Source organism: Gobius niger (genome assembly GCF_951799975.1).
Source record: "Gobius niger genome assembly, chromosome: 14".
NCBI classification, from domain to species: Eukaryota; Metazoa; Chordata; class Actinopteri; order Gobiiformes; family Gobiidae; genus Gobius; species Gobius niger.
The window spans coordinates 33,091,121-33,098,944 of NC_136865.1; positions in this window are offsets into that span (position 1 = coordinate 33,091,121).

The following is a 7,824-nucleotide window of genomic DNA, read 5'->3' on the forward strand; positions in this document are numbered from 1 at the left end:
AGCAAAAAAAGACAAAAATCCAGCAAAAAAGTGACAAAAATCCATCAAAAAAGTGACAAAAATCCATCAAAAAAAGTGACAAAAATCCAGCAAAAAATGACAAAAATCCAGCAAAAAGTGACAAAAATCCAGCAAAAAGTGACGAAAATCCAGCAAAAAAAGACAAAAATCCAACAAAAAAGTGACAAAAATCCAGCAAAAAGTGACGAAAATCCAGCAAAAAAAGACAAAAATCCAACAAAAAAGTGACAAAAATCCAGCAAAAAGTGACGAAAATCCAGCAAAAAAAGACAAAAATCCAACAAAAAAGTGACAAAAATCCAAAAATTAGAAAAAAAAAAATGAAAAAAAAAAAACATTGAAAAAAAAATGTATAATCGATTTTTTGCGATTATGCTAATTTTGTAATCGTTTACTGTTGTAATCTAAATCGTAATTGAATTTCGATTAATTGCACAGCCCTAATACAGAACGCTTTTTGCAGCACTTTTTAGGCCCCCCACCCTGCTCTGGGCCCTGGGTACTCAGCACCCTCTACCCCCCCAGTCCGACGCCCCTGAAAAAAAACCCTCAATATAGCGACGAAAATGAGGAAAACACGACAATAAAGCGACAAAAGAACCACAAAAATGTGCAGGAAAAGCAACAACGCAATAACAAAAAAGACCAGAAAAAAACGACAAAAAGAATCAATGCTGATGAATGAAAAAAAAAAAAAAACAGATGATGGGGACGGACTGTTGTGGAGCGGAGGGAGCTGCGCAGGAGGGAGGAGGGGGGGCGGAGCTTCAGAGGATCAGAGGAATCAGCCTCGCTCGCCTCAGGCCCGTGTTTCCCTGGAGCTCGTGCGGTCGTCGGGCCGGTCGCCGTGACGACGCTCGTTCCTCTTTTGCGGTGAAGCTATAAATAGATGAGGAACAGGAAGTGCGTCGGCCGCGGCGCTTCACGCTCGTGACAAAACGCTTTCACTCCGGGAAACGCAAATACAAAACAAACTTTACATTTACCATCAGGTGAATGTGTGACTCCGCCCCCCCAGACAGGTGGTGACTCCGCCCCCACAGACAGGTGGTGACTCCGCCCCCCCAGACAGGAGGTGACTCCGCCCCCCCAGACAGGAGGTGACTCCGCCCCCCCAGACAGGAGGTGACTCCGCCTCCCCAGACAGGAAGTGACTCCGCCCCCCCCAGCGGGTCAACAAATAAACAACGCATGATTCCATGAGGAGGAGGAGCCTGAGGACAGAGCGGCTCAAGAACACATCTGTTTAACCCCTTAACTCCCGCCTGAACCGAGCACATTTTCTCCAGTTTGGCTTTACCCCAATCCAAAAGCTTCTGGAAAAAAGCTGTGAAAATAGCAACAAAACTGAGACGAAAACAATGATGGAAATGTGAGAAAAAAGTAAGAAAACATTGAGAAAAAAATGACGAAAAATTGATGAAAAAGTTGCAAAAATGTCACAAGAAATTGACAAAAAATGACAAAAAATTGATTTTAAAAATGACGAAACAATGACAAATATATGATAAAAATTTGACCAGAAAATGACAAAAATGTGACAAAAAATTGACAAAAAAGTCACAAAAATTTGACAAAAATGAGACAAAAAAAGTGATGAAAAAAAATGTGATGATGTGAGGAAAAAGATCCTCTCGGTTCAGGCGGGAGACATTTTGTTTTCCATCATTTTTTTGTTGGGTCTTCAACTCATTTTTGTAACTTTTTTGTCATGTTTTGGTCCAATTTTTGTCATTTTTTCGAATTTTTTTTGTCAATTTGTCATTTTTCCCCCCAATATTTTTATCAAATTATTGTAACTTTTATCACATTTTTGTCATTTTATTGTCAATTTTTTTATCATTTTTTTGTCATTTTTTGTCATTTTATTGTCATTTTTTTGTCATTTTTTGTAATTTTTTTGTCACATTTTTGTCATTTTTTGTAATTTTTTTTATCATTTTTTTGTCACATTTTTGTCATTTTTTGTCACATTTTTGTCATTTTTTGTAATTTTTTGTCATTTTTTTGTCATTTTTTTGTCATTTTTTTGTCACATTTTTGTCATTTTTTGTAATTTTTTTTATCATTTTTTTGTCACATTTTTGTCATTTTTTGTCACATTTTTGTCATTTTTTTGTCATTTTTTTGTCACATTTTTGTCACATTTTTGTCATTTTTTTGTCATTTTTTTGTCACATTTTTGTCAATTTTTTGTAATTTTTTTGTCATTTTTTTGTCATTTTTTTGTCATTTTTTTGTCATTTTTTTGTCACATTTTTATCAATTTTTTGTCATTTTTTTGTCATTTTTTTGTCATTTTTTTGTCACATTTTTATCAATTTTTTGTCATTTTTTTGTCATTTTTTTGTCATTTTTCGTCACTTTTTTCTCACATTTCCACCATTGTTTCCGTCTCAGTTCTGTCTCTATTTTCTCACCTCTTTTCCAGAAGCTTTTGGATTGGGGTAAAGCCAAACTGGAGAAACTGTGCTCGGTTCAGGCGGGAGTTAAATGTGCTTCATAAATAAAGTGGATTGGAAATAAACACACTAACCCTCCCTGACCTTCATCGCTATGGAAACATGAGGCTGTGGGAGAAACACCAGGACGCACCTCTGGAATCGCCCATATATGGTCACGTTTGAAAACACCATTTTTCCACACTGAGACATGTTCTTACCTGAGCTTAGACGAGTTGACGTGTACCTGTCTGGTCTTTGTGCGTGCGCTCAGTCACGCAAAAAGACGAAAGATGTTGTTAGCATTTGGCCTCTCCCAGTGTTTTCCTATGGCTCCAAACGGGGTGAAGTTAGAGGCGACCGAGCTCTCCCACGGGCACAAAGACCAGACGGGTACAACTCGTCTAAGCTCAGGTAAGAACATATCTCACTATGTAAAAACTGTGAACTGTTCCTTTAAGGGGAAGAAGATTTAGATTTTTTATTTTATTTTCTCTAATTATTTAAAAACTACTTTAAGGCGAGACACTGCAGGTGAACAGGGAAAACATGTATATTCACAGATATCAATGTGAAACTGTTGCTGTCGATCACTGGCATTAATGTGAGAAAAATATACATGGCAAGTTTTCTGTCATTTTATCTTTTCATATAAGAACAAGGTGTTTTATGCCTAAAAATGCCCAAAATTTCCCAACTTTTCGGCGACGAAATCTGCATAATGGACAGAGCTACATTCAAACTTATGGTTTTATTTTATTGATAAATGAGTTGCCAAGACTTTCTCAGAGCGGATTCAGGATTTCTTGTTTAGTTTTAAAATAAGCCTCATTTTGTGACATTCAAAACTCAATAAACGGGGCTTAGGAATTAGATAATAAGAAATCTTCCAAATATTGTTTATACTAATTAGTTTTAGTTTTTATTTTTAGTTTTGTTTTTAGTTTAGTTTTAGTTTAGTTTTAGTTTAGTTTTTGTTTTTTGTTTTGTTTTTAGTTTTGTTTTTAGTTTAGTTTAGTTTTTAGTTTTAGTTTAGTTTTTAGTTTAGTTTTAGTTTTTAGTTTTAGTTTAGTTTTAGTTTTTTGTTTAGTTTTAGTTTTTTGTTTAGTTTTTAGTTTAGTTTTAGTTTTTAGTTTTGTTTTGTTTTTAGTTTAGTTTTAGTTTAGTTTTAGTTTAGTTTTAGTTTAGTTTTAGTTTTTTGTTTAGTTTTTAGTTTAGTTTTAGTTTAGTTTTAGTTTAGTTTTAGTTTTTTGTTTAGTTTTTAGTTTAGTTTTGTTTTTAGTTTAGTTTTTAGTTTAGTTTTTAGTCTCTGTCCAGCCATTGGTAGGATTTCTGAATATCCGCCACTTCTGTTATATTTGGGTGGTACCTGCCGTGTAGGGGCCTCTTCAGTTATGTTTGGGTGGTACCTGCCGTGTAGGGGCCTCTTCAGTTATGTTTGGGTGGTACCTGCCGTGTAGGGGCCTCTTCAGTTATGTTTGGGTGGTACCTGCCGTGTAGGGGCCTCTTCAGTTATGTTTGGGTGGTACCTGCCGTGTAGGGGCTTGTCCTCCCATGACGGGACCTCCAGCACCTCATCTTCTGTTCCCCAGTGTCTGAGACGTTCACTGAGCGTCGTCTGTTTTCCAAATCTTGTTCAGTCCGAGGCTGGAAAATGTGAAGTCTTTAGGTCCGACTGACGTGGACATAGTGTCGCCACAATGACAGAAACATGTGAAATTGTGTTCTCCCATATAAGTCTATGGGGGAACATTGAATCAGCGCAATATTTAAACATGTTACTGTGAAGATTAGGTAGTAGTTTTTTTTGTCATTTTTTTGTAATTTTTTTCTAATTTTTTGTGTCATTTTTTTGTCATTTTTTCATCACATTTTTGTCATTTTTTTGTAATTTTTTTTTCATTTTTTTTCATTTTTTGTCGTTTTTTTGTCATTTTTTGGGTGATTTTTTTGTCATTTTTTTGTCATTTTTTTGTCGATTTTTTGTCACATTTTTATCACATTTTTGTCACTTTTTAGTCCATTTTTTTGTTATTTTTTTGTCATTTATTTGTCATTTTTTTGTTATTTTTTTTGTCATTTTTTGTCATTTTTTGGTCTTTTTTTGTCATTTTTTTTGTCCTTTTTTGGGTAATTTTTTTGTCATTTATTTGTCATTTTTGAATCAGCGCAATATTTAAACACGTTATTGTGAAGATTAGGCATGTTTTCTGTTTCCGGGTGAAAACTTGTATGTTCAGAGACAGATTTGTCCCAAAACCTGAAAACTGAAAGAATTTAGTTTTGCCTGTAGTGTCTCCCCTTAACAAACACTGAATTATGAAATAGTTTCTACTAAATAAAGACACAAAGACATGGGGAGGAGCAAAGTGGTTCAACAGCCCATAAATACATGAATAACGGAGAATGCTAACGCGATGCTACATGTTAACGGTTAGCTAGCGCCAACTACGACTGCCGTTTTTTCACTTCTACAAAACAATCTGCTGTGAGAAAATATCCACATGGACCCGATTTACACCTGACTTTATTCATGTGATAAATGAGTTCATATTCCACCAGAAAATGGTTAAAAAGAGGGAAAATTGTGTTTCTCTAAAGATTCTATTTTCCCCCTCGGTGAAGCCCAGGACACTCAGAGACACTCGGATCAGGAACATCTCACATGGATCAGTGTTAATTTAAAATATTTAGCCTTAATTTTAGTCAAAGTGATATTTTTGTGACTAAAATTGGACTAAAACTAAAGTAAAAGTTTCTCATGAGACTAAAACTGTGACTCAAGCAAAAAAAAGACAAAAATCCAGCAAAAAAGTGACAAAAAGCCATAAAAAAAAGACAAAAATCCAGCAAAATAAAGACAAAAATCCAGCAAAAAAAGACAAAAATCCATCAAAAAAAAGACAAAAATCCAGCAAAAAATGACAAAAATCCAGCAAAAAAGTGACAAAAATCCAAAAATTAAAAATTTGAAAAAAAAACATTAAAAAAAAGAAAAATTGAAAAAAAATATTATAATCGATTTTTTGCGATTATGCTAATTTTGTAATCGTTTACTGTTGTAATCGAAATCGTAATTGAATTTAGATTAATTGCACAGCCCTACTAAAACTGGACTAAAACTAAAGTAAAAGTTTCTCATGAGACTAAAACTGTGACTCAAATGTCCAGATGTTTGAGTCGACTAAAATCAGACTAAATAAAAATGAAAAGGAGAGACTAAAATCATCCAAACTTGTATTGAGCGTCTGAAAGAGCCTCAGATCATGTTTAAAGGATCAGCTCTGAGCTTTGTTCATGTGGAGCAGAAACATGAAGCAGAGGAACAACATTAAACATGATTAGAATCAATATTATCAATGCAAAGTCCACTCAATTAGTCTGACATTTAGTCGACTCAAACTAGACTCAAATCGAGTTACGTTTTCGTCAATATGTCAAACTTAACCCTGACGTGGATCTGCTCGGGGTAAATGTTTGTATTTCACACTTGAACATCAGGGCTCATGTTCTTCACACACATTCTCTTTGTTTTTGCCTAATTTGGGCATAAATACAAATCGAAATTAAATAAAGTATTAACGTTATAATAAAGATAAGTGTTTCTGTCTCCAGACCGGATGCCCATATTTAGAGGTTCCTGTCAGACGGAGCCCCCGGGACGAGCGGGGCCTGATGTCCCACAGACAGAGCTGAACCTCGACCTCATCACCATCAGGTTTCAAACGGGCTGTGAGCTCTTAGATTGGGGTAAAGCTGAACTGCAGAGATGAGGTCAGAGGTTAACGTCCCGATGAAACAGAGGGGTTTAAAGGTGTGAGTGTGGCACCCCCTGGTGGTGTCTGGCCTGAGGCTCTGCCCTAGTGTTGCAGCTCCATCTAGAGGGTGAAGCGTGTATTACAGCTCAGTGGCTCATGTTTTGACTGAACAAAGGAACTCACTGACACTCCGGATGACTGTGCTTTCTTTTTGTTTTCTTTTTGTTTTCTTTTTACTTTAGTTTTTACTTTAGTTTTTAGTTTAGTTTAGTTTAGTTTGACAGTGAGTTCAGTTCTTTAACACCTGTTCATGAGGTGGGCCACGGGCTCTCAAGCCGCTGGTCTGGCCCCTCACTTTGCTCCTCACCCCCCGATTTAACCGAGCTTTATCCAAATCTAAGCGCTGAAAAGAAACGCATCGTAATCGACGAAACAAGGATGAAAACGGAACAAAAATGCGCCGGAAAAGCAACAAATAAATGACAAAAAAGTGATGAAAACAAAGCATTGAAAAACAAAAACACCACAAAAAAGTGTCAAAAACGCGAGGTCTTAGCTTTCAAATGAGGCTCTCCAGTCAAGAGGCTTTTGGATTTGGGCAAAGCCGAACTGGAAAATGATGTTCAAGACGAGAGAGAGAAAAAGACAGTGGGAAAAATAACGAAATGGAAAATAACTGTTGTTTTGTTCTCTGAAGGGCTCTGTAGTACTCACTCACCACATTCACTCAGGCTCCTGGTCCCAAACGAACTGTAGTACCCGTCTCCCCCACAAGATGGCGGCACCTGATCACGGACTGGAACTGGGACAAAGACTGGTCAGTTTCACATAAAAGAGGCTACGGCCAAATACCTCCAACGAGTCAGGCAGGTCCTAAGAAGCAGCTCAATGGCAAGAACAAGTCCCACATTTTACAATTTACCTCAGTGGTTCTAAAGTGTCCGGGCTTTGGATCCACCAGGACCTGAATCAAACTGTATTTGTCACAGATCGTATAAATGATTGTGTTTTTCCCTTTAAGACTGAACTTATGATCAAAACGGCCCAAAAACATTCATTTAACACAGATTGTGTTTCTGTGGAGAATATTGAATCAAAGTTCCCTATAGACTTTAGGGTCCCGACCCCCCAGTTCAGAATCACTGTTTAACATCAGATATGACCAAGCGGTGTTGTGGATTTTCTTGCTTAATAAAGCTTAAGAGATGTTTGTCTAGTCAACATGTGAAGTTTATTACGCATGCGGAGAGGGTTACACATAACGCGGGGTCATGGTAAGCTCTGCTCTGCTCAGCCCTGGCACTACCTTTATAGGTGAGCACCTCAGACAGAGCAGCAGGACAGGGGTCATACACAACAAAGGGAAGCCCAGAAACACAGAGAAATGGTAATACAGTTGGAGATGTTAATGCAGCCACCAAAAGGCACTTTGCATGGGAATGAAATCATGGTGGCGTTTGGAGGCAGAAGGAGATCTTTTGCTGTTGGGGAGATGGGCCATTTGGGACCTTTGTCTAAAGGTGCGAGGGCCTCGTCTGGGGTCCAGGAAGAGGCCGGTCTCTCTACCTGGTTTAGTCAAAGGCCCAGCAGGGGACCCAGCAACA